At 38.2% G+C, this 16,577-nt stretch overlaps 1 protein-coding gene and 1 pseudogene across 1 annotated transcript in view; one reads left to right on the top strand and one right to left on the bottom strand.

Annotated features, from left to right (window-relative positions):
* Window positions 1-16,577, top strand: part of Lamc1 (laminin subunit gamma 1) — a 129,949-nt gene that overhangs the window by 41,035 nt on the left and 72,337 nt on the right. The window lies entirely within an intron of this gene.
* On the bottom strand, window positions 3,723-6,176 carry LOC106010902 (importin subunit alpha-1 pseudogene; annotated as a pseudogene).

Here is a 16,577-nt window from a genome sequence, read left to right on the forward strand (position 1 = left end):
TAGATTTTTTGATACAGCCATTCTTTCTGGGGTAAGATGGTATCTCAGTGTAGTTTTAAATTACATTTCTCTGATGGCCTTCTTCTTCTTTTTTTTTTTTTTGGTACTGGGGATCGAACTTGGGACCTTGCCCTTGTGAGGCAGGTGGCGGGACCATTGAGCGAAATCCCCAGCCCATCTGATGGCTTTCTTAAAAAAATAAAAAACCAGGGCTGGGGATGTAGTTCAGTGGCACAGCACCTGCCTGGCAAGTGGGAGGCCCTGAGTTTGATTCCTGGTACAAAAACAAAACAAAACAAAACCAGTCAGCTTTTCACTTGAAGTTTTAGAATAGTCACATTTATTTTGTTTCATATGTTGAGTCTAACTGAACATTTTTTTTCAGTCCTTAGCATTAAAATTGGAGCTTGTTCAGCAAGAAAGGCAAGGTAATGCATTTTGTGTTTTATTTCAAATAGTTAATTTACCAAGTAAAGTGATTTTAAAAACCTCATTAGAAATACTCAAATCAACACATTACCACAAAGTAAATAACAAACTGATGTATGAAAAAAAAGTAGGAATTTTTAAAGTGAGCATTTCAAAGATGCGTTAGTGGAATTTACAGCTTATGTAGTGATATTGTCTTACTGTTTGGAAGATACTGACCTTTGATGTTTATTATTGACCACTGGAACATGTGTCAGCAGTTGCTTTGGTATGGCATGCTACTTCCATTATCTTTTCTAGTGTTGCCTGAGATGGTATAGTGTAGTATCTTGTAAATCTTCCTTATATTGTTTCGGTAGAATCACGTTACCAAAGCAAGCAAGATAAAGGCACATCCTGTTTCATCAAGGCAATTGAATCATTATAAAGAGTTTTTCAATTTCAGACATCAAGTGCAAAGTGTTCTCTTGCATGGAATCTTCCCAGGGAGGTATATGAGATAATGCTATTAATTTTATTTCCATAGTAGTTTGCTCATTCATCAGACTTAATGCAGGTTTTTTCTTTCTTTGGATAATGTTTTCCTTTTGCATAGCACCTTCTGTAATATAGTAATTTACTTTGAGTGACAAAATACTTAAATTTTTATTGTCAGCTTTTAGCTATAAAATACCTGAAAACTGTATTAAAGTATCATAAAACAAAGTGGGTAAACTTTATTATTGTAAACTGACTCTTTTAAGTGTGTCAGGTGCAGACTGCAGGTGAACAGATTGTGTTTGGGGTTTCCCTGACATTGAGTGTGGCACACAAGGGTAATAATGGTGTTAAGTGCTTACAAAATATTACACAAGTGGACATGTTCCAAATGAATTCACATGAAGACAGAGAACTATAAGCTACCTAATTAAATGCACATTTATAAGTTCAAATTATTGGGGCCGGGGATTTAGCTCAGTGGTTCCGCTGCCTGCCTCGAAAGCACAAGGTCCCAAGTTCGATCTCCAGTACCAAAAAAAGTTCAAATTATTGCAGAGGAAAAGATTTTTCCAAGGCCTACCAAAAAATTAACTTGTCTGTGCAGGGCATTTGGTGGTTAAAATTGTGTATGTAATATATTAAGTGTAGATATTAGGGTTCTCCAGAGAAACAGAACTGAGAGGATTTCTCTCTCTCCTCCAGTAGGAGAACATTTTACACACACACACACACACACCCACCCAGACATATTTATCTTAGGAAAGTGGGTCATGAGATTGTGTTACATGGGCTGATAAGTCTAATCTATAAAGCAGGCCAGCAGGCTGGGTGTTGAGGTATTGTTGTAATCTGGAGTCTGAAAGCTAGAAACTCAGCCTGAATTTCTGGGTTGAAGTTGGAGACATGTGTTAGTCAGCTTCCCACCACTGCAGCAGATACTGGAGGTAATTGGCTATAAAGAGAACTGGTTGTTTTGGCTCACAGTTTTCGAGGTTCTGGTCTGTGATCACTTGGCCTATTGTTTTGAGCTTGGGCAGTCATGCAGCAGTCCATGGCAAAGCAAAATCATGACTTCATGGCTGGAAGCCAGACAGAGGAAAAGACCATAGTCCCAAATCTTCTTCAAGGGCATAGTCCAGAACCTCCTGCTGGGCCCCAACTCAGACTTTCATGCCTCCCAGTAGGTCCAAGCTGGGGGAACAATCCTCTAACACATGGACCTTTTGGAGACACTCAAAATTTTTCAAACAATAGCCAGGCAGAATTCCTTCTTCTGAACCTCTGTCTTTGCTTTTAAGGGCTTCTAATGAAGACTTACTATTGGCAAGTGCTGTGCTTGTATTTCATGTTTATTATCCTTACAAACGTTTTATGAAATAGGAATTAAAAAAAAAAAAGAAACAGGAATTAAATTATTGCAGGCCTGCAATCCAGTAGCCAATACTCCTGGGACAGATGTTTGTTCAGAAGTCACTAGATTTTTAGAAAGGTGACACAATGTATATACCTTACAAATTCTACACCCATAATGGAACACAGGGTTGTTCAATTGATAAATCCACACTTATTTGGGGTAATGACTAAACATAGCTCCATGTCATGTCAGGTCAGGTTTTGCTGCAAATGAATTTTTTGCCAAAGGAGTTTGCTGCTAACCTAAAAGAAAAATAAAACAAAACAAAAAGCCACCTGATTTACAGAGCTTTTTAGATTTCAGATTTGAGGATAAGGGGTTATGTGGAGCTAAGCCCCACATTGGGGTGCCATTTGTTGCTGACCCACCTGTGTGGCCTTGTTTCAGGACCAGGACCCGCTGCTACATTGTTCTCTCTGACCCGGGGCAAAGGACAATGAATGACTAAGAGACATGGAGTCAGTTTAACATGCAGGCAGCCAGGGAGTTCTTGGCTCTTAGGATACAGAAGAGTCCTAGCATCTGGCTCATCTTGCCTTTATTCACCCAAACATGGGCATAAGAAGTCAAAGTAACACAAGATTCATCTGCTTTCCAATATCCATTAATACATCCTCTGGTAAACAACTCAGCCTCAGGTGTCTTAACTTTTCCCTAGAACCTGCAATATGCCCTCACCCTTGAGTGTAGCCTTTCTCCTTTGTACTCATAGAGGAGGCCAATTAGGCCTCAATTCTCCTCTGGTCTCCGACAGTTATGGACCATTATTTCTGTTTTACAATGAGAAAAGTAACAACATTGAAAAATTGAATAACTTTCCCATCTGTGCTTGAACCTATGTTCAACATTTGCCATTCATTCCAGTAGGATATGGTGTTTTTGGAATAATATGCCACTTCATTCTCTCTCTGCCTTTTGTCATCTCCTCGGTGTGTCTAATATTTTTATATGTCTTTGAACTTCAGAGACAGAATAGGTAAATATTGACTTTCCTTCCTCATTTTCCCTTGGAATTAATGTATATTTTCACCCAGTTTTAGTGTAATACTGGAAAAGTTCTGTTGGTGAAATTAGGAAATTTGTATTCATTTTTGTGCTTATGTTTTCTTAAGGCTTGACATGTATTGTTCCTATTCCACACATTTTCCTTTTTTGGAATTTAATCTTTATTTCCAGGACACTGCAAAATAGGAAATTCCACATAGAAATAAGAAACCCCTTCAGAGGATAAGCTTCATACAGTGTGTACAGTTTGGAACTGTTCAAGTACAGTTTCATTGTACAGAGTGCTACAATAACAAACCACATTTAAAAAGAGTTCTTAGTAGAGAAACAGAAGGCAAACTTATACCGAACATAGTACACAACAAAAATTTGATGCCTTCCTCAGCTGCACAATCTAGAGGTTAAAGGTACCAGAAGCCCCACCCTGAACTTGGAAGGTATAGCCTTCAGAGGTACTTTCTGGCACAACATTTTGCTCTTCTTCCTCTACTGAGAAATACTTCTCGATCAAGTTTAATGAGACCCTGTAGACAGACTCATTTTCATGGTTCTGTAGAGCTTCAATTTTGTCAAAGCCACCGCATCATTATACTAAGCTTCTTAGTTTCACCTAGTTTCTCAGAAGCCTGGAAGATATTTAAAATGGCATCCAGAATAACCAGAATAATTTTCATATCTTTCACAGTTAAGAGGCTCATCAGTGGTTCTATTATACCACAGTGAACAAGATAGACAATCTGTTCAACTGTCCCACCACTTGTGTAGTTGGTCACAGCCCATACAGCTTCCTTTTGTGCCTTAAAGTCTGCCTTAGATAGGACACTGACGAGGAATGGGCCTAATCCATGATTCATAACTTGCTGTATCTGGTCCTGATGGCCAGCTGTGATGTTTGACATTGTCCATGTAGCTTTCTTCTGACTGTTAGTTTTGGGGTGGGTGAGCAGGCTGGGCGAGACAGCAAGTGCTCCTGCATCTATCACAATCTGAGTCTGTTCATCCGTTCCAGTGACAATATTCCTTATGGCTCTTAGTGCAGGAGTCATAATTGGCAATTCATTTGATCCTAGAAGCTTCACCAGATGGTGCACAGCACCTGTTTTTACACCCATTTCAATGTGTTCATTTGGACCATTGGTAAGGTAAGAAATAGCCCAGCAGGTATCTGCTAATACTTCCAGATTGTTGTGATGCAGGAGATGAACCAAATAGGAAGAATTTGCTCAACAGCATCTAATGGGTGCAGGATTCCTGTTATGGCAGAGGTTTGAAAGTGTCCAGGTAAGATTGCGTAAGTAACCACCTGCTAAAGATGACATATCAGAAACTGCAAGAAGAGCCAAGAGTGGGTCAGTTGCACCATATTTGATAACCAAGTGTTGGAAAACTGCCATCACCTGCAGTGTTTCCTAGAGCCCATACAGCTTGTTCACTGATGTGAGCCATCTTGGCATTGGGGAGATGCCAAGAGAGAAATGAGTGCTGGGATAGCACCTCCATCCACCACAGCCTTGGTCTGTTCTGATGACTCGAAAGCAATGTTAGTGAGTGCCCAAGCAGACTCAAACTGAATGGGACTATAATCAGTTCTGCCCAAGAAGGACACAAATTTTATTTGGAATCAAACCAGCCTGGATTATGTGGTCAGTGGGGGGCTGTTTTTCCCGAGAAAGCAGTTTCCTGGCAGCTTGAGTAGCTTAGAGCTGGCTTTCCAGATTATTGCTATTTATGCCTTTGACAATGTCATTAACAGTCCAGTTCACAGTACCCTGGTTGTTGTGGTTTTCCTGCAGTGGTGAAGTAGCATCATCAGGAAATGAGGTGACATTCCTCCTTTTCAGCATCTGATCATCCTTCTTAGCCTTCTTTAGCTTCACATTAACTTCTATTCTTCGCCGCCTCACTTCTGTACTGTCTTTTCCCTTGTTCTTGAATCTGTTCAGCAGGGCAGTTGGTGAATTCGCATTCTCATTGGTGGACACGGTTATGAGACAAAGAGAGAAAGCTCTTCAAGTTTGCAGCACTATGGATGTAGTTTTAGTCAAAGGATAGTCCTTTTACTTCCCACTCCCACAAAAGGATGAACTTCCTGGAGCAGATTGGCTGCAGACAGAGTGCTACCGACAGGTCCACTGAGGCTGAGCTCAGAAACGGTGTGCCTCCACACATTTTCAAAAGTTCTTTATAACTTATAATCTTAGCCTATGAAAATTTTTTTTAGATGCTTTGCACTGCTGGTTTCTCTTAATCTTTTAATTTTGTTTTTTTCACAAAGTACAAAAATAGTTTAACTGATAGTAAACTGGTACATGTTTACTAGCCTGTATATAGAAACAACATAGTGTTTAAAATCCTACTCTGTCTTTCAGGGTTCAAAATATACCTAATTAGTATTTTCCTTGGGAATTAATTGGAATATATTTAACCATAATTGGGGTTGTGTCCCCTGTTCCCCCCACCCCCACTACCGAGCTTGAACCTGAGACCTTTACACTGAACTACATCTCCAGCTCATTTTTACTTTTTATTTTGAGACACGTTCTCACTAAGTTGCCCAGGCTGGGCTCAAACTTAGTCTTTTTGCCTCAGCCTCCCAGAGTACTGGGATTATAGGCTTGTGCCACTACGTACTGCTTTCTTTCTTGATTTGGGTGAAAAAAATTGGGAAAACTTAGAATAGAACTGTGATATCAGGGGAAAGATTTTGAGGGCCATATAGCCCAGCTGCCTGGGTTCAAGTCCTGCTTTTTTCTCAATTACATTTAAAATGAGATTGTGCTATTATGTCAAAGTCTTGTTAGGGGAGGAGATACTTGGAAAAGATTTAGAATTGTACTTACCCTGTCATGAGCATTCCATGTTATTATTGGTACCCCAAAGTTAAGATTTTAGAATAATGATACATTTGAATATTTGTGTTTCAAATATTGGCTGGAAAGAGTAATTGATGGAAAGAGTAATGAAATACAATTTCCAATGTTTTAAAATCCTTTGAGAGTACGAAGTGGCAGAGGTGGAAAGAAGTATTTATATCCTCAGTTTTAAATTTTGATCCTTAAATAATTCTAGAACATTCACTGATGTATTGAGTAGACATTGATTGAAATCCAGCTGTGTGCCAGGTTCTGCAGGAAGCTCTGCAGATAATGCCTTTGAAGAGGAACTCTTCTGTAGGTGAATAAGAGCAGTAAGAAAGGTGCTCTGCCTACACAGAAATAGGCACATAACCCAAGGGGTGTTAGGAAAGGCTAACAGTTATATAATTCAACTTCTCGAGGAATGTGTAGGAGTTTGCCAAGAAGACTAATATTTACGTGATCCAGTGACTTCAAAATGATAGGAATGCTCTCATCAGTTCCATCTCCATCATACCCACCATCCCAATCTTATCCTCTGGACCAACAGTATATAAAAAAAATGCCTGGTCACTGATAATTGTAATAAGAATAGTGTTCTCTTCAATGGGGAAAGAATGGTTTTTTCAACAAATGGTGCTGAGACAACTGGATATTCATGTACATATGAATAAGGACTAAAGATAGATTCCTGTCTCACACCATGTACAAAATGTAACTTACAATGTGTCAAAGACTCAACATAAGAGAGTGTTACAAAATGCTTAGAAGAAAACATAAGAGTAAATTTGATTACCTTGAATCAGGCAAAGATTTCTTAAGTATGATACCTACAGCACGAGCAACCAAAGGATAAAACAGGTGAATTGGACATCAAAATTAAAAACCACTGTGCTTCAAAAGACTATAAAATGAAAAGGCAGGGCCGGTGATTTAGCTCAGTGGTTCTGCCGTCTGACTTGCAAGCGCAAGGACCCAAGTTCGATCCCCGGTACAAAAAAAAAAAAACAGAACCCCACAGATTGGAAGAAGATATTCAAAGGATATATCTAATAAGGATCTAATATCCAGAATATATGAAGACTTTTATAAACTCAATAAATAGATTAACCCAACTTAAAAACGGGTAAAGGAGCCAGGGATTTAGCCCAGTGGTTTCGCCACCTGCCTAGCAAGCTCAAGGACCTGAGTTCGATCCCCAGTACAAAAAAAAAAATGGGTAAAGGAGTTTAATAAACATTATTCCAGAGAAGAGTAAGTACAGGAAAAGATGTTCAACATTAGTCATTAGGAAAATGCAAATCAAAACTAAAGTGAGATACTACTTTATACCCAATAAGATGACTCTGATCAAAAGACAGATAACATGTTGATGAGGATGTAAGGAAATTACAACTCTATACACTGTTAGTGGGAATGTGAAATGGTACACCTGCTTTGGAAAACATTTTGGCAGCCAAGTTAAACAAAGTTCTTATATGAGTCAGCATCCCACTCCTAAGTGTATTGATTTTTTGTGGCAACTTGGTTGGGCCATGGTGCCCAGATATTTGCTCAGTGTTCTGGATCTTTCTGAGGGTATTGTTTGGATGAAAATAACATTTAAATATGTAGGCTTTGAATAAAACAAATTGTCCTCCATAATGTAGGTTGTCCTCATCCAGTCAGTTGAATGCTTTAGTGTAGACCTAAGGCTGATGACTCAAGGCTGACATTCAGACTGAAACTATAACATTATCCCTTTCCTGAGTCTCCTGTCTTCTCGACCACCCTGTCGGTTTAGGACTTGTGTGACTTTGTGATCACACCAGCCAGTTCCTTAAATGTTTCTCTGTCTGTCTCTCAGTAGGATGGATATGGATATATCCTATTGGTTCTATTTCTCTGGGGGAACCTTTATAAAATATCAAAGAGAATGAAAACATGTTCACATATAAACTCATCTACAAATGTTCACAGTAGCATTTTTTGTAATAGCCCAAACATGAAAATAACCGAAATGGCCGTCAATCAATGAATGGTTAAGGAAACTGGCATATCCATACAGTGGAATACTATTTTTGACATAAAAAATACAGATACACACTAAAACATAGATGGACTTTCAAAACATTACATTAAGTGAAAGAAGCTAGATACAGAAGACTACATATTGTATCATTATATAAAAATCCCGAGTAGGTAAGTCAGTAGAGTCAGGAAATACATTAGTGTTGCTAGGAGCTATAGGGAAGAGGGAGTGGGGAGTGATTGCCAGTGACTGGAATTTCTTTTGGGGCAGTGCAAATGTTTTGGAATTAGATAGTGGTGATGGTTGTACAACCTAGTAAATATATCATAAACCATTGAATTATATACTTTAGGTGAATTTTATGATATGTGTATTATGCATCAATTAAAAATGAATATTCTCAGCTTCTATCATGTATTTTATACTCAACACATTAAATCTCATCTTTGTACATTTTAAATTTATACAATAAATTTTGAGTTAATTCCATTACCGTGTCCGAGGTACTCTAGGGAATGAAAAGGTGCCGTTTATATATTTTGGTAATAATGTAAACAGTATTTGTGGAAGGATTTGTCATTTATTTTTAAAAGTTTCACATGTCTTATCTCATTTGGTTCTTATTATAGTCCTGTGATATAAATAGGACAGATTTAATTGGGTCCTTATCTGTGTTTTCCAAAGTTTTTTTCTTCACTACACTATATCTTTTTACATGTCCTTCTTAAAGTCATTGTGTATTTGTTCAGGAGCAGGTAGGAACTCAAGAAATGCTTTGTCCCCATTTTGCAGTTGAGAAGAATAAGAGACTTTGGAGGTGGAAGGCAGGAGGTTCACAAGTTCCCACGCTGGGCAGCAGCATAGTTGTGGTTGTAGCCCAAGTTAGGCTATAAGTTTTTCATCCTCCCCTCACTTGACCATGAGCAAGAAGAAAGATGATTGTATGCTATAAGAGTAGCTCTGCCAGAGAATTTCTGAGCCATGAATTATGGTTTTGAATGGAGGTGGCAATGTGGGCATTCTTTGTCTTACTCCAGAGTTTAAGAGCATGCTTTTAGTATTTCATTGCTGAATATGATGTTCCTGCAGGCTTTTTGTAGATACCTTTTCAGTTTAAGGATTCTCTCCCTTCTTTTCCCAGTTGGAGGTGCTAGAAGCACCGGGGAAGAAGTAGGGTTATCAAATACAGCATTTGTTGCTTTTTTTTTTTTTTTGGTCTCTTTTGGTAACCTGGTACTTTCTGGCTGTAACATCTAAAATCAGAGATTCACTGGAAGACAGAAATTGAAAAATACTGTCTCAAAGCATTTCTGATGATTGAAGAAGTTTTAGAAAATAATGATCTCAATATTGTGCTTTTCCTACTCTCATGATGCCTATTTGAGGTATAAAAGGGTTTAAAAATTATATTTCAATGTTGACCCAGAAGATACCCCTCTAGGTATCTTCTTGAGTTAAAGACAACGTATTACAGTGATACATGCATACTCATGTTTATAGCAACACAATTCATTATAGCTAAATCTTGAAAATGGCCCATATGTCCGTCAACAGATGGATAAAGTAAATATGGTATTCACCCACAATGGAGTACTACTCTGCCATAAAGAAGGATAAACTTGGAAAATGCACCTTGAGACCATAAAGTTAAGTGAAATAAATCAGACATGCAAGTTTAAATATTACATGGTTTCTCTTATATGAGAAACCCGCATTATAAATAAAGATCAAAAGAAAAGATAGATAATAGGAAGTAGGGAGGTAGATGTTTCTCAAATGGGAGGGGGATCAAGAGATGAAGGGAGGGGGATTCAGGAGAGGGAAGGGGATAAAGGAATTAAGATGTGTTATGTACATGCACAAACTACACGAGGAATGTAAACATTGTGTACTGCACACGTATTAATAAAAAAAGGTTTGTCAAAATTTACAGCATAATCTGGTGTGGTGACACACTCCTGTGATCCTAGCTACTTGGGAGGCTAAGGAGGAGGATCACAAGTTCAAAACCAGCCTCTGCAATTTAGTGAAACATTGTCCAAAATTAAGAGCTCAGTGCTCCCTGAGTTCAATTCCAGTACTGAAAACAAACAAACAAAAAACATATACAAATGATGCAGCATAATTTCTATGGAGGAGGCTTCAGGTTTAGCATATTAAGAGGAAAAAGAAGACCCACTCTACTGTGTACTTAAGGTACTGTGACCTTGATCTTGAGCTCTTAACCTTTTTAGGCCTTAATTTCCTTAAACCCAAAAAGCAAACTTCCAGGAGTAACTTTTTATGAATGTGTTAGTTTGCCTTATAGTCCTGGGGTATTCGAAATGATATCCAGGTAGTTACAAATTTTGATAAATTACTAGAGATTTATCACTTACTGATTGAACTTTAGGAAAAATAAAAATATGATTGCGGTACCGGGGATCGAACTCAGGACTTTGCACTTGCCAGGCAGGCACCAAACAGGAAAAATAAATTTTATCTTGACCCAATAAATGTTAGCAGTATTCACACTGTAGAAATACAGGGAATGACTTGGTGTTTTTTTGTTCTTTTAAAAAATTTAAAAATCAGAGTTGAACTCTGCTTGACTTAGTTTTAAATTTTAATATGTACAGTGTACTGCAACCTATACTGTACCTACTATATTGCATATTACAGCGTCATCTAAAGAACTCAGTGCAATTTAGTCTCATTAGGATTCTAAGTTCTTTCGTACCCTAACATATAGGGATTTAACTTACAGTTTTTGTTGTATTTACAGAATTGTTTTGTATGTATCTGGGATAAAAAATACAGAATATGGTTATCTTGTGCTGATGCATGTTCAAAATAAGAGATGGAGGTTCTTCATCAAGATATATAAAACCTAATTATGAAATATAATATTCTGTGTTTGTACAGTGAGAAATCTAGGAAAGGTAAAAGTGAAATCACTCTCCTCAAGGAAATTACAGTCCAGTTGGTGGCATATATTCTTTTGTTTATTCTACTGTTCAGTAGGGTTTGGAGTAGGAGAATAAGACAGGTTACATAGAAAGCCTGGAAACAGGCAATGTCTAGTGTACTGGGGAGTGTTTCTTTTTCTTTGTTTTTTTTTTTTTTTGAGACAGTGTCTCACTATGTAGTTCAGACTGGCCTTGAACTCAGTATGTAGCCTAGGCTGGCCTTGAACTTGGAGCAGTCCTCCTGCCTCGGCCTCCCAAGTGCTGGGATAATAGGTATGCACCACCATGCCCTGTGGGAGTGCTGCCTTCTGTAGGTAAATGTGTATACCTAATTGAATTGCTTTGAGTGTTAAAGGAAGAACGCAGACAGTCCCCCAGCTTACAGAAATATAATCGAGAGAGTTCAGAAAGTCAGTTATCTGACAACAGCAGTTACTGTGAGTCTTAGGGGAGCATTAAATTCTTCCTAGTACTACCCTGGAGCAGGTTTCCTTTGCCAGTCTTGGTGCTGCTTCCTAGGGAGCCTGTGTTTGTTTCTAGAAGACCTCTCCAAGGCAGTCACTATCACTCGGTGGGTCATAATCTGACTAAAAGTAAAAGAAAGATAGTGAGGGTATTCCAGGTAGACAACACGGGCAAAGGCACTGTGGACAGAAAGAGAATGGCTGGGTTGAGTAATTTTAAGCAGCACGGAATGGCACAATGTCTAGCACATGTTCAATGAATGATTGAGTGACTAGACAGATGAATAAATGTGTGCTGGATTGTTAGGTGCATAGATCTGGCTTTTATGCCATATGATAAAGAACTGTGTTTAGAGTGCTTTGGGAAATTATTAAAATATTCTAAAAAAGGGAATGAAATATTTGTATTTTCTAAAACTGTAAGTGGAATAAATGCTATATAAAATGTATTTAGAAAATCTTAAATGGAAGTGCTTAGGAAAAAAAGGATTTAACCATTCTTTGAAATATCAGTGTTACATATTTTTATAAGGTGCTGAAAGAGAAGATAAGCTTTTTTTTTGGTACCGGGGGTCGAACTCAGATCCTTGCGCTTGTGAGGCAGGCGCTGGAACCACTGAGCTAAATCCCTGGCCCCGATAAGCTTTTAATTTAGAGATTTTTTTTTCCTATTTAATTCACTGGGGTCTCACAAAATAGTTCTTCGTTCCCCCACTGTAATGTTAGCCTTGGCAGTTTCTTCCATTAATATGTAAAGAATTGTCAGACAGGTGGAAAGGTGACTGAGCAACAATAAGTTAAAGGAAGAAAAATCCTGCAGATAATGGCTGGTTAGATGACAAATATGTTGGATATGTGTGCTGATGCATTCCCTGTGGTGGTCTGCCAGTGTGTGGGGGAGACATTTGTTTTTATTTCCTGTTTCATCACAGCCTGCCACCTGCTGTGTCACTATACAAAGTAACAGTACTTTTTTCTTTTTTTGTAACAGTGCTTTTAAAGATTGCTGTTTAGGAAATCATGTTTTACATGTCAGGAAATGGAAATGCCGGTTTGGGTTTTTCTTTTTGTTTTCTCTTTTGGTTTTTATTTTGGTCTCACAAAAGGCTGATCCAGGAAATATTTCCCAATTGTCTTTATTTGAATGTTAGGAGTGTGGTTGTGTTTGTGTGCGTGTGTGTGTGTGTGTGTGTGTGTGGTCATTTTAAGGAATTGGTGAATGAGGCAGGAAGGGCGATGAGTAACTTGGAATCTTGGGTACATAGATGTTTTGTCTACATGTGGGTGGAGGAAAATGTTTGACACTGTTCTGTAGCTGTTACCCTGTACAGGTTTCTCACTTGAAAACTGACATGAATACAGCTGTAATTTAAAATAATAGTATAGTACAACCTATGTTTTGCTTTTTCTGGATAGTAGGAAGATTTAAGATTACAGTGGTGGCAGTTGTTCTTTGAGGTATGTGTGTAGACCCTAGTGTCCATCCTCATTATATGCAGTTTAATGTTTGCAAATTTGCCTACTTGGTAAACTTTATTTCCAACACCCATGCCAATATTCATGGCTTTTGTGGTTATTTAGGGATAGGCACAGACAGAGCAGTGAAAAATTTGAGTCTACCTATGCATGTTCTCAGCTCACATCAAAAGATGTAACTTTCTGCCATGTTTTAATGCTCATACCTAATGAATATCTCTTTCTTGCTCTATTTAAGTACACACGTTTGACATTTTATAACAGAGTAGTACTCCATTGTATATAAATACCACATTTTTTTATCCATCTGTTGATGGGCATATAGGCTGCTTTCAAGATCTAGATATTAGGAGATGTGCTGCTATACATACTGTATAGATATGCATATATCACTATAATATGGTATCTTTAACTCTTTCAGGAAGATACCTAAAGGGGGAATAGCTGGGTTAAATGGAATTTCTCGTTTTAATTTTTAAAGGAATCTCCACATTGGTTTCCATAGTGGTTGTACTAGTTTACATTCCCACCAACAACACAGAAAGGTTCCTTTTTCCCCTGCAACCTTGCCAACTTTTGTTATTGTTTGATTTCTTGATGGTAGCCATTTTTTGGAGTAAGATGGAATCTCAAGTGTTACTTTAATTTGCCTTTCTCTGATGGCCAGATATGTTGAACATTTTTCATGTATTTACTGGCCATTTGTACTTCTGAGAAGTGTCTATTCATTTCAGTTGCTCATTTCTTTTCTTGGGGGCGGGTACTGGAGATCAAACTGAGGACCTTGTGCTTGCCAGGCAAGTGCTGTGCTTCTGAGCTAAATCCATGGCCCAGTTGCTCATCTTTTGATTGGGTCTTTTATTTTGAGGACTCCTAAGGTTTTTTTTTTTTTTTTTTCATCTATTTTAGATATTTGTCCTCTGTCTGAGGAATAGCTGGCAAAAAGTTTTCCATTTTGTAGGTTGTCTTTTCACTCTGCTGATTGTTTCCTTTGCTGTACAGAAGCTTTTCAATTTGCTATGGTCCTATTTTTTGTTTCTTGTGTAATTAGGGTTCTGTTCAGAAAGTCCTTGCCTATGCCTGTATCTTCAAGAGTTTTATCTTTCAGCAGAATGTTTCTGTTTTAATATTTAGATCATTGATCTTGTGTGATTTAATTTAGTACATGGTGAGAGATACTGGTTTAGATTTAAATCTTCTGCATGTGGATAACCAGATTTTCCAGCACTATTTGTTAAAGAGGTAATCTTTCCCCTATATTTTTGGCCTGCCTCTTTGTCAAAGATAAGATGGCTGAATATGCCTGGGGTCCTTTCTGCAGCCCCTGTTCTGCTCCATTGATCCACATATCTGTTTTTATGCCAGTACCATGTTTTTATCACTGTAGATTTGTAATGTAATTCGAAAATCCAGAATTGTGATGCCTCCTGCTTTGCTCTTGTTGCCCAGGTTCATTTTGCTATTCTGGATCTTGTCTGGTTCTGTATGAATTTGAGGATTATTTTCTTTAGTTCTAGTGAATTTTTGAACCCATGGGGATTGTGAGAAGCCCCACATTTATAGCCTGTTGGTCAGTAGTGGAGGTATCTGAAGAAAGGGTAGTATCATGGAGAACTGAGATTTAAAGCTGTGGAGTCTAACATTAACGCCAGGAGGTTAGTGTCAAAATTGTACTGAAAAATACCCAGATGAGATGAAATGGAATGCTGCATTTATATATGACATACTGGAGTCATGTCTGTTTGGTGATATTTTATTTTGATAGATTGTTTCTTAGCCAGAGGATGTAAAATGGTAACTCATTATGGTTTTATATTTTATTCCACTTATTTAAAAGCCTGGGCATCTTTTCTTGTCCATAACTTTTTTGTAATCTTTATCCTCTTAACTTCTTTTTCTTAAATTACTGCACTAGCTAGCTCTCCGCTATAATGTCAGAGTTAGGCATCCTTTATTTTTTTCCATTTTAAAGGGCATTCACCTTGACATTATCACTAATTTTTTAAAAATATCATTTTTTTGGTCAATATCCTTTAGTAGGGTGAGAAAGTTCTCTTATCCCTAGTTTTTGAAGTTTTTAATCATGAAAGAATATTAAATTTAATCAAATGTTTTTTCTTTGCCTAAGTGTTTATAATGCTTATTTTCTTTTATATATTTTTAATTTTTAAAGATGATAAATAATATTAAAATGTTTAAAAATTGTTGAAACTACTGTATTCCTAGAATAAGCCAACTTAGGCATAATACATTATCTTTATGTATGTTATTAGGACTAATTTCTGTATCTGGGGAGGATCAGTTAAGCTTTTAAAAACAGTATTTCTGAGGGTGTCTTAGTCACTTTCCATGATGCTAGGACAAAATACCCAACACCTGCAACTTAAAGGAGGAGAGGTTTATTTTGAAAGGTTTCAGTCCATTGTTGGCCAACCCCAAAGGAGGAAAGCATGGTGGGTTTGGTAGAGGAAAACTGCTCGCCTCATGGCAGCCAGGAAGCAGAATGTCAAGGGAGGAGTTAGGAAGGGAGGTGTACCCTTCCTTCTCATACCCACAATGACCTGCCTCTTCTGACCAAACCTCACTTCCTAACAGCAAGCCAGCTATCTCACCCATATAATCTAATCACCTTGCAAACACCTGAGGCTTTAGGGGCCATTTTAGATCTAAACCATAACATACTATCCCTTACCCCAAAGAGATTCATGTGTATCTCTTTATTCAAAATACATTTAGTCCATCTCTCAGAGTTGCAAAAGTTTGAGCAGTTTCAGCATTGCTGAAAAATCCAAGTCCAAAGTCTCTTAGAGTTAAGGCAAACTCTTAGCCATAAGCCCCTATAAATATCAAAAAGAAGTTAAACACTGCTGACATACAGTGATACAGGATAAACATTCCCATTCAAAAGGGAGAAAAGAGAGGGGATAGAAAGCAATGAGATCAGAGCAAGACCTAGCAGGGCAAACATTAAATCCTCTATGTCTTTGTCTAGCAGCTAGGGCAAAGAGAGGAGCTCCAAACAGTTGGGTGGCCCTACCTCTATGGCATTGCTTGTAATTGTATTCCTCATGGCCTCCCTCTTAGACTGGCTTTGCTTACTGCCTGTGGCTTTCTTCAGATGTTCCATGTTCCTTGCTTCTCCAACTTTGTGGGGTTTCTACTGCACTTTTGGCTTCACTGTCACTGCTCACACACTGTCTTCTGAGGGACTCACTGGTTTGCCTCCCAGGCCTTATTCTGAAATCGAGGTGAAAGCCTCCTTGACTCCACAACTCTTGAATATTCATGCCTATAAAACCTGCCCCATGTAGATGACCCGCCAAGATCTGCAGCCAGCTTGAGCAGTAACCAGGCCTCCTTGAATAAGGCTGCAGGGGCCTATGAGTCCCTGGATGGCTATGAACCAAATCCCAGAAAAACCAGTTCACTAGTCATCCCTTCAGGAGTATAGTACCCTGGGGCTTTTTTCTCAGAAGGAAGTCTTTCATTCTTAGA

Source organism: Heterocephalus glaber, unplaced genomic scaffold, assembly GCF_053883595.1.
Source record: "Heterocephalus glaber isolate CG9 unplaced genomic scaffold, H.glaber_assembly_v1.0 deba00001600, whole genome shotgun sequence".
Classification (NCBI taxonomy): domain Eukaryota; kingdom Metazoa; phylum Chordata; class Mammalia; order Rodentia; family Bathyergidae; genus Heterocephalus; species Heterocephalus glaber.